At 42.9% G+C, this 19,891-nt stretch overlaps 1 long non-coding RNA gene across 1 annotated transcript in view; it reads right to left on the reverse strand.

Annotated features, from left to right (window-relative positions):
- The window catches only part of LOC135228260 (uncharacterized), a 56,136-nt gene extending 44,717 nt beyond the window's left edge, over positions 1 to 11,419 (reverse strand). The window contains exon 1 of the long non-coding RNA XR_010318660.1: positions 8,294 to 11,419. This is a non-coding gene — a long non-coding RNA (uncharacterized LOC135228260). The remainder of the gene's footprint in view (positions 1 to 8,293) is intronic.
- Positions 11,420 to 19,891: the final 8,472 nt, after the last annotated feature.

Here is a 19,891-nt window from a genome sequence, read left to right on the forward strand (position 1 = left end):
AGGCATCAATTCTTCTTCAGTCTACCTCTTTGAAAGGTAAGAACTATCAGCTTTTGTATTACGCTACCTAGTTAAAGAAAATGGAATCTTCTCTAGCTAGTTTATGAAGGAACGGATAGGGTACGGTAGAGTGCTCACAGACTCATTGAAAAAGTTGGAGGCACACACCCTAGGATCCACTTCCAGGAACAGCTCCCAGACCTACATGGCTGAGTGGCTATGGAGTGTGCCCTCCACTGGCCCAGGCAATCAGTTTTCCTCCCATAAAGTCTTATGTGTCTGATTTTCAAAATTCCAGATCCACGTATGAGCCTTTGGGGTGAGGGAGGCTGGGAAATATAGATTTTTGAATCTTATGTTAGGAAGGCAGGCTTCACCAACTAGAGAGCTATCAAAACATGGAGCAGTGTTCAGAAGATTTAGGGCAGCCACTATCGATACAATTTCATGTAAAAGTAAAGAAAGGAAAAGAAAAGGTATGGTGAGGAACAAAAAGTTATAAAGCAATAAAACTCCAGACACCTGGGATTTGTTTCAAAATAAGACGGGTGAAGGACAGACAGGGGAGTGGTGTAGATGAAGCAGTATTTATCGTGAGCTGATGATTGTTGAGGCCGGTGATGGATACCTGGAGGTTCCTTGTGCTATTCTTTCTTCTTTAGTGCATGTTTGAAATTGTCTATACTAAAAAGTGAAATTAAAAAAGGCAGCAAAGGTTGAGATAAACAGAACAGTGTTAAACAGCAATTTCTGAACCCTGAATGGTATGCTTGCTTTTAATGAGCATATATGACGTAGTAGACCTTTGGACTGGTATTATTTTCATAGCTCAGTTATTGTTTTAACAACATTCCCAAAGAGGGGTAGATAACTGACCTTTCACCACAGTCTTTGTGTTTAGTTCACACTGACAAATGCGCTGTAACCACCTGTTACATTCGTGGAGCAAAATAGGTTCTGACTCTGCCTGGGCTTCTATGTAGGGTTGCCAGATTTAGCAAATAATATCAATACCAAACCCCACTGAAATCTGAATTTCAGACAAACAGCATTTTTAGTATAAGTATGTCCCATTCAATATTTGGACCATGCTTATACTAAGAAATTATTGGTTGTTCATCTGAAATTCAAATTTAACTGGGCATCTTCTATTTTATCTGCAAACCTACTTCTATGGCTTATAGAATTTAGAAGATTCGATCCTCCCACCACTCTCCAACTTGTGCCACACCTTACCTCACCCCAAACTGCCTAAGCTGCACTCCTGTATTTATGGTTCTCTGAGGATTGGACCAATAACTTTCCTTACACTCCTAGAAAGGCTTTGCCTCAGACCCTAGATAGGTTCAAGGTAGACCATCCGCCCCATCTTCTAGACCTTGAAGGGGAGTTGGGAAGAGGAGAGGCCATTTTCCTAACACTTCTCAAGCTAGTGCCTCCTGCCTCAGATGAGGAACCCAGGCTCAGGCGCCCCACAAGTTCCTTTCAATATCCTTCCAAGGCAATGGAACATAGCTGTTATTAAGACTCTTAAGATGTGCAGGCTATTTCTGCTACTACAGACTTCATACACACAGATAAGCTCTGTGCAATCTGGTCTTCAAAGAAAACAAAGGAAGAGCGATTTAGTGCTGGAAGGCAGGAGATGTCTATCTCCCCATCCCACTTAACTTCATCTCAGTTTTTTCATTACCCATTTCAGAGTGTGAACACCTGGATGATCAAGCTTCTGTCCCATGGAAGGCCTCTCCATCTTTTCTCCCCTACTGGTGGCCACTTGACAACTCATTAGAATCACTGCTGTAAGTGAGCCAGAGGAAGGAAGTGAAAAAATACCATGAGTCAACACATTACTTGCCAGAAGTTCTGGTAAAAGGAGTAGGAGGAGTGTAAAGGAAGAGGAATATGCAGAAAACAAGAATTTTAGGGGGTGCAGATAGCACTGTTTTTTGTTTTTTTTTTTAGGGCTTCTCTTCTACTGCGCCTCTAAACCAGAGACAAGAGTCAACTCACCCAGCTGTAACTGTCTTAATGAGAGGTTAAAGACAGGGACTAAAATTCTTTTCCGGACTTATAGGAAAAGCCACTCATGCTTTCTGTTCTATTTTGGAGCTATGTAAATTTTAGAATTCTAATGGGCGAAAATATCAATATTTTAGAAGCTGGCTACAAAATCCAGAGGGACTAGGAGGAAGGCAGAATTCTCCATGAGGAGAGAACAACTTTTTTTTTTTTCCAGAAAAAAAATTAATAGGTATGCTTGGTTAGAAAAGAATAGGTACTTCCAGTGGAGGCTGATGAGACTTCTGGACAACGAAGGACTACATTGCTGTGTTAGATACAAAGCTGGAATGCTTCAGTGTTCCCATGAGGTGAGGAAGACAGGGGCTTGAGGGCCACAGATGGTAACTAGAGGTGAAGAGAAGGGTGCCAGAATGGAAAGGGGAATCCAAGCAAATATATCAGTAGGTGGCGCCATGGAGAGAAGACTGACCAGAGAGAAAACTGCAAGTCAGGGACAGTGGAAGGATTTCAGGACAGTGATATACAGCATCAGTTTTTTAAAAAAAACAATGTATCACGGACAATTCCAAGCCTATGCAAAAGTAAACAGACTAGTAAAATGAGCCCCCAAGGACCATATGTCAACAATTATTAACTCTCAGCCCATCTCGTTTCATCTGAAATTCCCCACCCACTCGCTCCTTCCCCACATATTATTTTGAATAAATTTCCAGACATCATATTTCATCTGCAAATATTCCGGGAAAGCATTAAATTTTCAGTAGTGGCCTATTCTGTGCTGGGCTGCTATTCTCCTAGGTCAGCCAGTACCCCAGTTAAAAGCTTGTTGCATACAGGAGCCCAGCTGGTGGTGCTTTGGGGTGGTGGAGAAATGGAGAAGGGCCCATGTTCCACACTGATGATGGTCTCTGAGTTCTGAGCTTCGAGAGCTTGGAGAAGCAGCTAGAAATCAACTGACCATGGGAAATAAGGCTGTAGCAAGGTTGACCAGGAGGACATGAATCCCATGAAAATCTCCAGGAAGCTCAGGCATGGGTGCCGGACTTCCCACAATATATGGTAGTCCAAGCCATTCTCTCAAGACATTGAATGAGAAGGTATCTGGGCATTTGTAGGGCACATCCATTCAAGTGGCAGAGTACTTGGGTTGTAAAGCCATTTCTGTAGAGAGTTCCTCTTTTTTGCTAGCTAAATCTGTGTACTGTCAAAGGGGCGGAACAACCAACATTTTGCATTTTCCAAAATAGCTTTAAGAAACAAGAAACCCCTTACTTTTTTCCCCCCTCATTAGAGCTAAGCAATTTTTTAGGAAAATAAAAAAAGATAGTTGAACTGACATAAAAAAAAAAAAAGTAGTTGCCATCAAGTCAATTCCAACTCATGGTGAACCTATGTGTGCCGAGTGGAATTACGCTCCCTAGGGTTTTCATGGCTGTGACCTTTTGGAAGCAGATCGCTGGGCCTTTCTTCCAAGGTGCCTCTGTGTGGGTGTAAACCGCCAACCTTTCAGTTAGTAGCCAAGTGTGTAACCGTAGTATTCCCAAAATAAAATGGTCACAGGAACTCCAATGCCAAGGTCCATTCCCCAGAAGTAAAGGCTAAGTGCGCTCTTCAGTTCTTGGTCATCACCTGCTCTCTACACTTGGCGATCCTTGGGTTGCTCCACCTTCTTCACAAAGACCTGTTGTCAGCAGTTTTCAGTAAATAAATACCCTTTCTTAAGAAATGTCATTACTCAGCCAAATTAAATACCTGTAATAAAGCTTTTTCCCCTCCCTGTGCGTTCTCCTGACACCCATCAAGAACCTCCCTTTCAAAGTCCTGTCTTCTTACCTTTTTCACTTAAATCTCTGCTTGACACCTGCCTTCCGGGTAAGACAACACCTTTGGAGCCCCATAATCTTGCCCGTTCAGTCTTTAGACTTTCCTATCCTGATAAAATCTTTGTTCACTCAGCACAATAAGGAGCCTCTTCTCTGAGAACTGAGGTCTGTAGATTTGCTGATGATCCGGCAAGGCCCCTGCAGCCTCTGGAGTGCAAGGGCCCCACAAAGGAAGGATAGTTCTCTCCTACAGCCGGGTTCTCAGACTGCAGCATGCATCAGAGTCACCCAGAGGGCTTCTTAGACTGTGGACCACAGTTTCTGAGGCAGGAGGGCTGGGTGAGCCTGAAAATGCACATTTATCTGTCAAAATGAAAATGACCTTGTGTCTGACTTCTAGAAGATTGTGCCCTATTGGATAAATCCCTCCTTTGATTTGAGTAGCCCTTTAGAACTATACGGTCGTTATGAGTCGCAATCAACTTGACGGCAGTGGGTTTGGTTTTTGGTTTGTAGAACTTGAAATCACTGTTATATTTATTAGAACTTTGTTCATTTTTTTAAAAACTAAACCTCACCACAATCCTGGGAGGGTAGCAGGTTCTGAGCTTAGCATCAGAAAACCTGAGTTTGAATTCCATCTCTACCGAATATTAGATCTGTGACTTTGGACAAGTTACTGAAATGCTCAAAGCCTGAGTTACCTGCAAAATGGGGATAATAATTTCCCAAAGAGGTAATACCAACACTTTTGAAAATGCTTTGTGAACTGCGAAGTGCTTTTAAAAAAAAAACAAAAACCGTTGCTGTGGGGTCAATTCAGACTCATGGCAATGCCATGTATGTCAGAGTAGAACTGTGCTCCATAGAGTTTTTCGATGACTGATTTTTAGGAGGTAGATGGCCAGGCCTTTCTCCAGAGGTACCTGGAGAAACCACCAACCTTTTGGTTAACAGCCAAGTGCGTTAACTGTTTGCACCCCCTAGGGACTCTCCCAAAGTGCTATAAGCCAAACCAAACAACAACAAACCCATGGTCATTGAGTCAATTCTGGCTTGCAGTGACCCTATAGGAGAGAGTAGAACTGCCCCATAGGGTTTCCAAAGAGCAGCTGGTAGATGTGAATTGCCAACCTTTTGGTGAGCAGCCGAGCTCTTAACCACTGCACTACCAGGTCCCAAAGTGCTATACAAATACAAAATACTAGAGACAAGACAGTCCGTGGTCAGTGAGGCTGACAGCGCATTATGGGAACACAGAGGAAGCAGTATCTTCAGCCGGCAAGAGGAAAGATTGGATGGGGTAAGCTTTGCGGAAAAAGTGGACTTTTTGCTGGGCCTTAAAAGTTCTCAGCAGGCAGGGAACTGAGTGGGGAAGGGAGAGATTGAGAAGTGGAAGCACAGAGACAGGAAAATCGACAATACATTTAGGAACTGAGGGGTATGTGAGGCTGATTAATCTAAAGAAACAGCAGGAAAAAGAGCTTAATTTAAAACCACATTATAGAAAGCTTTGAATACCAGGAAAAGGAGTTTGAACATAACTCAGTAGGTAAAGGGAAGTCAATAAACGGCTCCTATCAGCAACTGGTGGTTTGTTGGTAGTATTCTCACCTTCCATGCAAGAAGCCCGGGTTATATTCCTGGCCAGTGTGTGCTGCTATGATGCTGAACAGGTGTTACCAGAGCTTCCAGGCTAAGATAGACTAGGAAGAAAGGCCTGGTGATCTACGTCCAAAAATCAGCCAGTGAACACCCTATGGATCACAGCAGTCTGATCCAAAACGGATCTTGGGGATAGGGCAGGATGAGGCAGCATTTCCTTACATTGCGTATGGGGTTGCCATGAGTCAGGACTCACGTGCGATCAGAAGGTAATACGGGGTAAATCAGAAGTGGGACAGAATGGAGTCAGTGACATTTGTTAAGGATCTACTTCTTTAACAGCTCCCCCTACCTCCACAGGCCTGGCTCTATAACTACCTTCCCAGCTTCCCACCAGTGTAGCCTTATAATAAATCCCAAGCCTTCAAATCGTCATTGTTTCCCCAAGAGTCTCCACCCTCTGGTGCTAGTCCTGCCTTCTGGAGCACTGGGGAGAGATACTTGCCTTCTTCCTCCTAGCAGTCCTTGAAGCTCTCTTGTCATCTTGTATTTCTTTTCCCGTTGCTAAATATGTCCAGTTTTTTCCGTTATTTCTCATTTATTTAGCAGGCTTTTCTGCCATTCTAGTTACCCTTCTCTGGATATAGTTTCTCCCACAGAAGAGGAGCCTGTTGAAAACCCGCTGCCGTCGAGTCAATTCTAACTCATAGCGACCCTATGGGGCAGAGTATAACTGCCCCATAGAGTTTCCAAGGAGCGCCTGGTGGATTCAAACTGCGACCTTTTGGTAAGCAGCCGTAGCACTTAACCACTGTAGGGAGACACACAGCATTACCCAAGGCACTAGGGTAATTGAAACAAACAAAGCCTTGAGCGATGGATAAGAACTTAATCCCCCACCAGGTCTCTTTCCTTGCTTGGTAACTTAACGAGAGTGCTTGAGAGAAAGTCAAGTTCAAGGTCCAAGTCGGTTCTCACTTGTCTATGGTGTCACACCTTGGAGCCTTGATCATACTTAAATCTTTCATCTCATTTTGACTTGAGTTTGACCAAAAGGTCAGCAGTTCAAATCCACCAGCTGCTCCTTGGAAACTGTATGTTCTACTCTGTCCCATGGGGTCACTATGAGTCAGAATCAACTCAACAGCAACGAGTTTGGTTTGGTCTGGTATGTTCTGTGAAAGTTCTCAGGAGTTCAAAACACTTACAGGCATTTCATTACTGTTTTATACCAACTCCTTAGTAGCTTCTCCTCAGCCCCCAAACCCTGGAAATATTTTCCACTATGTGTCTCCCTCATTTCCTCGTGTAGCCTGTGTGTCTGACGAAAAATAAGGACACACTGGATCCCCACTTTGTGTGAAAACACATTTCATTTTGCTCTCAAAACTGAAAGATCTGTCTGAGCTTCCGCTCATGAAACAAGATGTTTTGATTTGATAAAATTTTTCATTTGTGTTGCTTGGTGTTGAGGCATATCCAGGCTCATTTGGAAATCCATTTTTATTGGCGGTGACTCATTAGAAAGAATGTAATGTGCTGGTGTTCATCACCAAGCAGAGTGTCTTTCCCATATAGGGCTTGTAGCTCTGATGTGATTCAGGAAGGAGAACTGGACTTCCCGTGGGAAATCCACCAACTTGTGGAATTCAAGTAAATGTGTGGTACCTATATGTCGTTCTTTTGTATCACTGCGCTGTGGTGCTGGAGGACAGAATATGGCCTTTATGGCTCTGAATGTGAAGAAAGCATGCTGAGTTCCCTTAAAAAAATCAAAACCCGTCACCGTCAAGTGGATTCCTACTCATAGTGACCCTATAGGACAGAGTAGAACTGCCCCATAGGGTTTCCAAGGAGCGCCTGGTAGATTTGAACGGCCAGCCTTTGGTTAGCAGGCGAGCTCTTAACCACTGCACCACAAGGGCTCCTTGACTTCCCTTACAAGGACTGAAATAAGCCAACAAGACTATGTCCCCTATTAACCAAGACTTCAGGAGTTATCAGAAAAAAAAAAAAAGAGAGATTTTATAAGAACTGCCCATATATGTGGGTAAAATACAATGTTTACTAGATCAGTAAAGGTACTATACCATTGGAGGAGTCCTGGGTGGTACAAACAGTTAACACACTCAGCTGCTGAAATGTCGGAGGTTTGAATCCACCCAAGGCATCTCAGAAGAAAGACCCAGAGATCTACTTCTGAAAAACTACTCATTGAAAACCCTGTGGTACACAGTGCTACTCTGACACTGATGGGGTTGCTGTGAGGTAGAACCGATTTGAAGGCAACTAGTTAACTGGTTATATCACATGAATCTCCCCATAAAGAGATTTATTAACAAATGAGGCACCCTACAACAAAAGTTTTCCTGGATTATATATAGTTTTGGGGCCCTGGTGGTACAGTGATTAAGAGCTTGGCTGCTAACCAAAAGGTTGGCAGTTCAAATCCATCCAGACTTTACAGCCCTGATTACATCAGAGAGGAAATAGTTCAAATGTGCTTAGGCTTATTTAAGAAATTAGTGGCTTTCTATTGACAGATATTTTCATGCCAGAAGAATATAATTATTCCATGACATTTTTAAAAGTCTGACATCATGTGTCTTTAAAACAAAATTTGGATATGGCGTGGTTAAATGCCTTTTAATTTTTTTTTAATACAAATTGAACTGACAAACTAAAAGAAAATCATCAAAATTCTTCTACTTGTTATTTTATAAATGAGAAATTTCACTACTATCCTTTCCCACACGTTATTCTGTAAGTTGCCCATCTGTGATCAAAGAGACATGTCTTCCCGTGTAAACACCCCCGCGTATGCTTTCTCCCATACTTACCCTTCTTGGATGTATTCTGGCCATAAGTTGAGATGTTTTGATAAGAGAATGGCCAATACCCTTTAAGAGAGAAGAAGGTTCAGTTTATGTAATATATAGTCCCTTATATCTTTTGGAATGATTTGACAGATTAATGCTACTATAAAGTAGTAAAGATATGCCTCTGGTGAAGATAAATAACATTGATTCACTGTTCTTCCAAAACCAAGAACAAAGCTGAAGAGAGAAGGCCTTGATGACGTTTAGGGCTGAGAAGACAACCAATATTCAAACTGACTGACAGCAGAAGCCAGAAGAAGGATTATGCATTTTTCCCTGAGGAATGCGGTGAATAAAAATGAGAAATCCCAAAGGCAAGCTGGGTAGAAGAGGGATGTAAATTAAAGAAAACCACAGAGCAAAGGTACCATGAAGAATGAATGTTTCTGAAGTTCACAAGAGGTGAAAAGACGAATCGCTGCATTTTGATATCAGTGAATGGATTTAAGGCTGAGTTTGGTCTCCGAATGAGGGATCAAGTTTTCTGTTCACCTTAGAAAACTCTGTGGTAACCTGACTTCTCCCCTTCTGTCTCAGGTGCTGCATTTCAGTGGGTCGTTCACTCCCTAGTGCGCTGGCCCTGGCTACGTACGGGGGAGAACGCACGTTAAGGTGAGGGTCTGGTGAAGAGCTAACTAAAAATAGTGGCAGAGAGATGGACATTTGTGTCACAGTGCTGGTTCATGAAGCTTTCAGAGTTTTTTTTTTTTTTTTAAGAAGATTAGCAGTTGCTTAGGGCTGAGAGTAATGTGGGGAAAGTTAAAGGGTATGGGATTTCTTTTGAGGGTGATGAAAATGGTCCAAAATTCACTGTGGTGATGGTTGTACATATCTGTGAATATACTAAAAACCAGTGAATTGTACCCTTTAAATGGGTGAATTGTAGGGTACGTGAATTATATCTCAATAGGTATAGATAGCGGCTGTCACCTATGACTCGCAGAAGCCTTATGTACAACAGAACAAAATGTCGCCCACTCCTGCGTCATCCTCATGATCTCCAGCATGTTGGAGTCCATTGTTGTGGCTATCGTGCCTGTTCATCTCACCAAGGGTCTCCCACACCCTCGCTGGCGCTCTACTTCACCGAACATGATGTCCTCCTCTAGTGATTGATCCCTCCTGATGATATGTCCAAAGCAAACAAGCTGGATAATGTTCTGTTATGATCCATTGAGTTTTCATTAGCTAATTTTTAGAAATTGATCCTCAGGCCTTTATTCCTAGTCTGTATTAGTTTGAAACCTGTCCACTATGGGTGGCTCTACTGATATTTGAAGTCCTGGTGGCGTAGCTTCCAGAGTGACAGCAACACACAAGCCACCACAGCCAACAAACTGACAGAGAGGTGGTGTTATATCTCAATGAAGCTGTTGAAAAAAAATAAAATAAAAGCTTGCAGGCTTCATAGATACATTCAAACTCCCTGAAGGAATGAATTACTGGGCCGAGGGCTGGGGACCATGGTCTCAGGGGACATCTAGCTCAATTGGCATAACATAGTTTATAAATAATATGTTCTACATTCTACTTTGGTGAGTAGCATCTGTGGTCTTAAAAGCTTGTGAGTAGCCATCTAAGATACTCCACTGGTCCCACTCCATCTGAAGCAAGGGAGAATGAAGAAAATCAAAGACACAAGGGAAAGATTAGCTCAAAAGCCTAACAGACCACAACTACCACAGCCTCCACCAGACTGAGTACAGGACAACCAGATGGTGCCCAGCTATCACCACCAACTGTTCTGACAGGGATTACAATAAAGGGTCCTGGACAGAGCTGGAGAAAAATGTGGAAGAAAATTCTAATTCACAAAAAAGACCACGTTTACTGGTCTGACAGAGACTGGAGAAACCCCGAGAGTACAGGCCCCAGACACCCTCTTAACTCAGTACTGAAGTCACTCCTGAGGTTCACCCTTCAGCCAAAGATTAGACAGGCCCATAAAACAAACACATACACATAGCTTAACCACGAAATGTGAGACTCAATGAGCATACCAGCCCAGGGGCAAGGACCCACTGCCGTTGAGTCGATTCTGACTCATAGCGACACTATAGGACAGAGTAGAACCGCCCCATAGAGTTTTCAAGGAGTGCCTGGTGGATTCGAGCTGCCGACCTTTTGGTTAGCAGCTGTAGCACTTAACCACTATGCTACCAGGGTTTCCAGAGAAGGCAGGAGGGGACAGGAAAGCTGGATGAATGAAAATGGGTTGTGAGGATGGCACAGGCCTGGGAGTGTTTCGTTCTGTTGTATTTAGGGTTGCTATGCAGCACCTCACAACAAGGTCGAGAAAGGGAGAGTGTTGACATGTCACGGGGTTGGCAACCAATGTCACAAAACAACGTGTGTATTAATTGTTTAATGAGAAAGTAATTTGCTCTGTAAAATTTCAACTAAAGCACAATTAAAAAAAAACTTGCAAGAAATTAGAAGGGTAAGGTCAATATGGTTGTGGGAGTAAACCTAAACAGAGCTAGGTCACAGGGTCAGGAGGAAAAGACTGGGTATCACTGACCCCCAAAAGGAAAGATATTATCAAATGTTAAGGAAAGAGCCACTGGGAAACTCTAAGTCATTAGAGTGTGTATTTCATTGCCTCTTAGGAGAATTCTGCCCCTCAGTCATCTCTAGATCTCATTGTTTCCAAAGCTGAATTACTTTGCCCCATTGGAACTTACAGACTTAGGGTGTGATGACCGTGTTACAGTTTGACGTCACAAAGGAAGGTATCAGCCATGGAATGAATCATGTGGGAGCTGGTTTCCCTGCAGAATGGGATGAGAGCACAAACTAAAGAAGTCTATTAGCCTGTTCTACTTGAGGAAACGGAGTCCCTGTGTGGTGCAAATGGTTAACATGCTCAGCTGCTAACCAAAGGGTCAGAGGTTCAAGCCTGCCCAGAAGAAAGGCCCGGTGATCTACTTCTAAAACATCAGCTGTGGAAAACCCTATGGAGCACAGCTCTACTCTGACCCACACAGGGTCACCACGAGTCGAAGAAAACCCTATGGAGCACAGCTCTACTCTGACCCATACAGGGTCACCACGAGTCGAAGAAAACCCTATGGAGCACAGCTCTACTCTGACCCACACAGGGTCACCACGAGTCGAAGAAAACCCTATGGAGCACAGCTCTACTCTGACCCACACAGGGTCACCACGAGTCGAAGAAAACCCTATGGAGCACAGCTCTACTCTGACCCATACAGGGTCACCACGAGTCGAAGAAAACCCTATGGAGCACAGCTCTACTCTGACCCACACAGGGTCACCACGAGTCGAAGAAAACCCTATGGAGCACAGCTCTACTCTGACCCATACAGGGTCACCACGAGTCGAAGAAAACCCTATGGAGCACAGCTCTACTCTGACCCACACAGGGTCACCACGAGTCGAAGAAAACCCTATGGAGCACAGCTCTACTCTGACCCACACAGGGTCACCATGAGTCGAAGAAAACCCTATGGAGCACAGCTCTACTCTGACCCACACAGGGTCACCACGAGTCGAAGAAAACCCTATGGAGCACAGCTCTATTCTGATCCACACAGGGTCACCACGAGTCAGAGTTGACTTGATGGCAACTGGGGGAGTGGTATTGGATTTGAGGAAAGCATTTCTCAGATGAATGAATTGGGAATTAAAAATTGGAAAAAAACTTTTTTAAGTTTTCCTTTACATAAGTAGGCCATCATTCACAGGAGTTCTACTTCTCATATGCTCTTCCCTCCGAAGCTTCTCGGATAGCTCTGGAATTACTAGAAACTTAAGAAGTACTTGGTGCTTTTAATTATATTGAATTCCAAAGAAGGAGCTTAAAGGTTAGGCGTTTTGTGGTGGGTATGCATTCTACTTCCAAGTGTAATAACTAGAATATAAATCCCAGAAAAGGAAAGGTATTTAATAAACACCAAAGTGCCTTTGAGGGATGACTGTGCCAAGTTTACTGGTTATCATTAGTTTTGTTCAAGTGGTTAGAAAAAATTGACTTGGCAGATGTCTATAACCATGCTATCTTCTGCTTAGAAAAATGCCCTGTATTATGCTAAGTAAACACAAGGACTTTTCCTTGTGAGTCAAATAATCTTTAGCAACAGCTCCCTTCCCAAACATGCCAAGAAAGATACATTGCTTTGGGTTACAGACACTGGAAAATCAACAGACCCAAACACCCAGAACCTGGGAGAGAGAGGATTGGGCGTGGTACCCCTGCAGTCTCTGAAGAGCCGCAAAGTGTTGGCACCCCTGAAAGGGTCTCTCCCCACCCCAACCCTGCTGCCCTGACCAACACCACAATGGCCCACCAGGCCTCTCACACAAGGTTTGCCATGACATCAAGGAAAAGAGATGAAAATGGATTCGCCCCTGAAGTCTGACTGGAATAGGACAAGAAAACTTACTAGGGGGAGTAGAAACATTTTGTGTCTTAACTGGGGTGGTGGATTCTAGATGTACATATTTGATCAAAACTTATTGAACTGGACACTTAAGATCTGTGCTTTTCATAGTATGTAAGTTTCACATACGTATGGGAAAGCTGGGCAATGAACAAGGAAGACCAAAGAAGAATTGACACCTTTGAATTATGGTGTGGGCAAAGAATACTGAATATACCACAGACTGCCAAAAGAATGAACAAACCTGTCATGCAAGAAGTACAACCAGAATACTTATTAGAAGCAAGGATGGAGAGACTTCGTCTCACTTACTTTGGACATGTTATCAGAAGGGATCAGTCCCTAGAGAAGGATATCATGCTTGGTAAAGTAGAGGGTCAACGAAAAAGTGGAAGGCCCTCAAGAAGCTGGATTGACACAGTGGCTACAGCAATAGGCTCAAGCATAACAAGGATTGTAAGGGTGGCGCAGGATGGGGCAGCGTTTCTTTCCGTTGTGCATGGGGTCGCTATGAGTTGGAAGTGACGTGACAGCACCTAACAACAAATTTGAAATCAATACAAATGCTACACAAGTAGAAAAAGAAGGATTGGGCCCCGAGTTAGAAACAAAGTTCACAGACCATCATAACAATAATTTAAAAAAAAAAAAATTAACTTTGATCTGTAGACCTGAAACTGGAGCTCGATTCTTTCAGAGGCCAAATGTGCTCTTTCATGCAAGCATTTGCAGGGACGAAATCCAATAGTTAAGTGGGTTAATTGGTCCTTATGAGCAATGAGTCCTTGTGTGTATTCATTACGAATGCTCTGCGGATGAATCAGTAGGTGGGAAAAAGCCAACCAATTTCGTCCTTTCTGTTCCATACCGGGACTTCTCCATGGGACAGAGATGTGGCAGTCTCCTTTCGTAAAGTTCTCAGCCTTGGAAACCCTATGGGGCAGTTCCACTCTGTCTTATAGGGTCACTATGAGTTGAAATCAACTCAGTGGCAATGGGCTTGGTTTTTTTTTGTTTATTTTTAAAGTACTTTAAATACGCTTGGTGAGTAAAGCCATCATTGCCCTCTGAACTCCAACAACCAGAAGAGTATATAACAAATCATTATGATTGTATCATTTGTTTCAGTCTCATAATACTTACATAATACTTGATCCGCATAACAGAGAGGCTAGTACATTAATATTTAATGTCATCCAGTATTCTTAGGAAAGATTAACAAGGAGGCAATCAACATAACTCAATTTTCCCCACCGCTTAAGTTTATCCCCTTATATTACCAAAATATTCTAAATCTTAACTAGCCTGAATAAAAATCATTCAAAAATCCACCGCAACAAAGAAATGCAAATTAAAATGGTAAGTATTTTTTAAAAAAATTTGCCTATCATATTAAGAAAGATTATTATTATTATTAAATTATAATACTCAGGTTTGGAGAGAATACCACGAAAAGATCGTTATAGACATTGCTGAAGGGAATGTGAATTTTCACATTTCTGAGAGATATTGTGACAATATGTATCCAAAGTCTTTAAAACGTTCAACTCTTTGACCCCCCAATCCCGCTAATGAGACAGCACACTCCTGTCTACTCTGTATGCCCCATGTCCATTCAGCCAGCCTCTGTCCCCCTCTGCCTTCGCATCTCGCCTCCAGACAGGAGCTGCCCACATTGTCTCATGTGTCTACTTGAGCCAAGAAGCTCACTCTTCACCAGTATCATTTTCTATCCCATAGTCCAGTCCATTCCCTGTCTAGAGAGTTGGCTTCGGGAATGGTTCCAGTCTTGGGCTAACAGAAGGTCTGGGGACCATGACCTCCACGGTCCTTCTGGTCTCAGTCAGACCATTAAGTCTGGTCTTTTTACGAGAATTTGAGGCCTGCATCCCACCGATCTCCTGCTCCCTCAGGGGTTCTCTGTTGACGATCTATTTCTGAAAAATCATCCATTGAAAATTCCACAGAGCACAGCTCTTCTCTGCCACACGGGAGGTCGCCATGAGTCGGAGTTTGGCTCCAGGGCAACTGGTCACTCATCCTTAATAAGACAGCCTCAATTAAAAAATAAAAACGAAATCCTATCTGCCTTTCCCAGCATTCCTGAAGAGCAGTGTATTCGCGTGTGATGTCATGGAAGTTGTGGACCAGAGCTTCCCGAAATCCTTCTTTAAAAGTTAGCCCATCTCAATCAATTGTATGAGATCAAAAGGGCACTATCTGCCGAAACCAAAGATGAGAAAGCAGGAGGGGGTAGAAAATCAGGACAAAAGAAAATAGAGAACCCAGGGCGGAAATGGGGAGAGTGCTGACACATTGTGGGGAATGAAACCAAGGCCAGGAAATGCTTTATGTACAAACTATCAAATGGGAAACTAATTTGCTCTGTAAACTTTCACCTGAAGTGCAATAAATAAATAAATAAATAAAAGTGAGGTGCAATAAATAAATAAATAAATAAAAGTGAGGCTGTCTCAGGTCAATCACATATAATAAGATTTCAGAGACAACTGGGGAAAAAGTTGAATTTCAAGAAAGGTAAATTAATGACTAAGGAGAAAAGCAATTCTGGCTGAAATATTGCTCTGAAAATATATGCCCTCTGCTTCCTCCACTTTTGTAGCTGTAAAACTTGAAATTGTTCAAGTTTTGGTGGGAACTCTTTGCCTGGGGGAAGAAGTCTGTAGAGGGGTGTTATATAATATATAGGTGATATAACTCTCTGTGAGCACATGTGTAGAAAATCAGTATGATACGTAATAGAAGTAAAATGAGGTGGGAAGAACCTGAACAACGAGGCTATTGACCTAGCTTCCAGTCAACAAGATTACATATGTTTTAGTCATCTAGTGCTGCCGTAACAGAAACACCACCGTGGATGGCTTTAACAAAGAGAAATTTATTTCCTCACGGTGAAGTAGGCTAAAAGTCCAAATTCAGGGCATCGGCTCCAGGGGAAGTCTTTCTCTGTCGGCTCTGGAGAAAGGTCTTTGTCCTCGATCTTCCCCGGTCGAGGAGTTTCTCCGGCAGAGGGACCCGGGGTCCAAAGGACGCTCTCTGCTCCTGGTGCTGCTTTCTTGGTGGTATGAGGTCCCCAACTCTCTGCTTGCTTCCCTTTCCTTTTATCTCTTGTAAAATAAAAAGGTGGTGCAGCCCACACCCCAGGGAAACTCCTTTTACATTGGCTCAGGGATGTGGCCTGGGTAAGGGTGGTGTTGCAGTCCCACCCTAATTCTCTTTAACATAAAATTACAATCACAAAATGGAGGACAAACACAGAATACTGGGACTCATGGCCTAACCAAGTTGATACACACATTCCAGCTGTTGACCTGGCTTCTAGTCAACAAGACTACATACGTAACAAGATTACATACATAATTGGACTACTGACTCTGCTCCAATTAGCTGCACAATCTTGGCAGTCACATAACCCAGTAGATCCTAGTTTCCTGAATTTAAAATGAAGAAATTGCCCTGGGTCATCTCAAAGGCCTGATGCACCTTTCTTCTTCTTTCCCCACGACCCCTCCCCACCCTATAAATGAGGCACATGCATACTCATGCAGACACACACAGGTTCAAGTTTACATCCTACTGTTACCTTTAAAGGAGCCCTGATGGCGCAGTGGTAAAGCGCTTGGCTGTTAACTGTAAGGTTCCAACCCTCCAACCACTCCATCGGAGAAAGATGGGGCAGTCTGCTTGCATAAAGATGTACAGCCGTGGAGACCCTATAGGGCAGTTCTACCCTGTCCTATAGGGTCGTTGTGACTCAGAATGGACTGAATGGCAAGAAGTTATTACCTGTATAATGCACACCTCCATAGAGAGGGAAAATTACAATCCTAAAATAAGGGGCTGTTTATGTCTACACACTTACATAGATTTTAGAATGATGAAAGAACATATATACCCACTCTTCAGGTATAACATATTTTATATGTATGGATACCTTGTAGCTAGCACCTCGATGCTGAATCAGTAATCAAGGCTTATATTCGTTTAATACTTTGGCGTGTACAAAGCAATTTTATATCATTGTTTTTATTTTTGAAACTTACAACTACTTTTGAAAATAGCTAGGGCATAAGAATTATTTCCTTTTTACAAATAAGAAATGCATTGAGGCTTAAAAATGTTAAATGACTGGCCCAAGTTCCCGCAGCGAGGAGCAGACCTTGGACCAGGCATTTCTCCCAGTTCACCTGCACTTATCCCCTCTGCCGCATTGTTGGCTGCTGGAACGACTGACCGTCAGTGTCACCCTCATGCTCTCACGTCTATTTTCTGTTCCAGCTCAGCTGAAAGCACTGAGCCAATGTGATCTCCAAACGTTGGTAAAACAAAAGCTGTAACACAGACCCTCAACCGGCTGCCTCACTGCAAACTCACAGAGCAGATACCTTTCAGTCTCTGCAGTGGGACCTGCAAGAGGTCAGAATGACCCTCTTTTTGCCTCTAAATTTTAGATAAGAAAACAGAATACTTAAAATAGTTAATACGTGAATAATAAAATGACCTATATCAACACAAAATAATTCATCGGGTTTCTTCCTGCCTTTAATTTTCTCCCGCTTTCAGTACGGCACGGAGGTTAAGAGCTACGGCTGCTAACCAAAAAGTTGGCAGTTTGAATCCACCAGCCACTCACTGGAAACCCTATGGGGCAGTTCTGATCTGTCCTGTAGGGTTGCTATGAGTCAGAATTGGCTCAACGGCAATAGCTTTAATGACACAAACACAATGTGAACATCAAATCCAACCAGTGCGAGTGTTGCTGAAGTCAGAAGACATTGGGCACGAATCCTTATAGGATCAACAAGTGGCTGCCAACATATTAAATATTTATCTCCATCTGATTAAGTCAAGTTTAACGGGAATACTCTTTTCCAGTCGCCCTGACACTTTTGTTTCCTCAACTGTGCTATGGATTTGTTTTGAAGAATAAAGTCAGGCGTATAATGCACCTAGCAACATGCCTGCTGTGCATGGGCAAGCACGTACTCACACAATCCCACACCTGGTTTAAGTTATTATCATCATGAGTTAGCAATCCTTTCTTCAAACAAAATGGTGGGAAGCCCAATCAATAAAGGTGGAGTTGCTCAGGGTGAAACCAGGGAGTGGGGAGAGACTCAGACTCCACACTCCTTTCTGGGATACTCTGCAGAACCCTTAGTGTTCCTGGAAAATAATCTGGAGACCACCGGGATAAGATGTGATGACGTTACCGATTGCCATCAGGTTGATTCCAAGTCATGGTGACCCCTACATATGTCAGATTAAAACTGTGCTCCATAGGATTTTCAATGGCTGATTTTTCAGAAGGAGATCACCAGGTCTTTCTTCCAAGGCACACAGAAGGCACTCAGTATTTGTGAAATAAATGAATATAGATGCCCAGCCCTTTGCAGTCTGGAAAGAATCAATGCTTAGGTGACACCAAGCTTCTGTTAAGGGTCATGGTATAATTTGGGGTAAGGGTAATGGTTGAATATGATGAACACAATGTCACTGAACTGTACGTGTGAAGATTACTGAAACGGCAAATGTTTTGTTACATATATATGTACCACGATAAAAAAAAATTACATAAAACCCCTAAAAATCCATACAACCCAGCAATCCCACTCCTTGGAATATATCCTAGAGAAATAAGAGCCTTTACACAAACAGATATATGCACACCCATGTTTATTGCAGCACTGTTTACCATAGCAAAAAGATGGAAGCAACCAAGGTGCCCATCAATGAATGAATGGATAAATTATGGTATATTCACACAATGCAATACTACGCATCGATAAAGAACAGTGACGAATCTGTGAGACATTTCATAACATGGAGGAACCTGGAAGGCATTATGCTGAGTGAAATTAGTCAGATGCAGAAGGACAAATATTGTACAAGACCACTATTATAAGAGCTTGAGAAATAGTATAAACTGAGAAGAACACATTCTTTTGTGGTTACGAGGGTGGGGGGGAGGGTGGGAGAGGGTTATTTACTGATTAGATAGTAGATAAGAACTACTTTAGGTAAAGGGAAGGACAATACTCAATACAGGGAAAGTCAACTCAACGGGACTGGACCAAAAGCAAAGAAGTTTCCTGGATAAACTGAATGCTTCGAAGGTCAGCAGAGCAAGGGTGGGGGTTTGGGGACTATGGCTTCAGGGGACATCTAAATTAATTGGCAAAATAAATTCTATTAAGAAAACATTCTGCATCCCACTTTGAAGTGTGGCGTCTGGGGTCTTAAATGCTAACAAGCAGCCATCGTAGATGCATCAGTTGGTCTCACCCCACCTGCATCAAAGGAGAATGAAGAACACCAAGGACACAAGATAATTATGAGCCCAAGAGACAGAAAGGGCCACATGAACTAGAGACTTACATCATCCTGAAACCAGAAGAACTAGATGGTGCCTGACCACAACCGATGACTGCCCTGACAGGGAGCACAACAGAGAACCCTTGAGGGAGCAGGAGAACAGTGGGATGCAGACCCCAAATTCGCCAGACTTAATGGTCTGACTGAGACTAGAAGAATCCCGGCGGTCATGTCCCCAAACCTTCTGTTGGGCCAGGATAGGAACCATTCCCGAAGACAACTCATCACACATGGAATGGACTGGACAATGGGTTGGAGAGAGATGCTGATGAGGAGTGAGCTACTTGTATCAGGTGGACACTTGAGACTGTGTTGGCATCTCCTGTCTGGAGGGGAGATGGGAGGGTAGAGGGGGTTAGAAACTGGCAAAATGGTCACGAAAGGAGAGACTGGAAGGAGGGATTGAGCTGACTCATTCAGGGGAGAGTAAATGGGATTATGTAGTAAGGTGTATATAAGTTTATATGTGAGAGACTGGCTTGATTTGTAAACTTTCACTTAAAGCACAATAAAATTAAAAAAAAAAAAAAAACCTAAAAATAGAACAACCATATGACCCAGGAATTCTGCTTCTAGGTATATACCCAAAAGACTTGAATGCAGAGACTCAGAGACTTTTACATCAATGTTCATTGCAACACTATTCACAATAGCCAAAAGGTAGAAACAGACTAAATGCCCATCAAGAGATGAACGGATAAACAAAATGTGGTACAGACATACAATGGAATACTACTCAGCCGGTAGGAGAAATGAGGTC

The sequence above is a fragment of the Loxodonta africana genome, chromosome 19 (genome assembly GCF_030014295.1).
Source record: "Loxodonta africana isolate mLoxAfr1 chromosome 19, mLoxAfr1.hap2, whole genome shotgun sequence".
Taxonomy (NCBI): domain Eukaryota; kingdom Metazoa; phylum Chordata; class Mammalia; order Proboscidea; family Elephantidae; genus Loxodonta; species Loxodonta africana.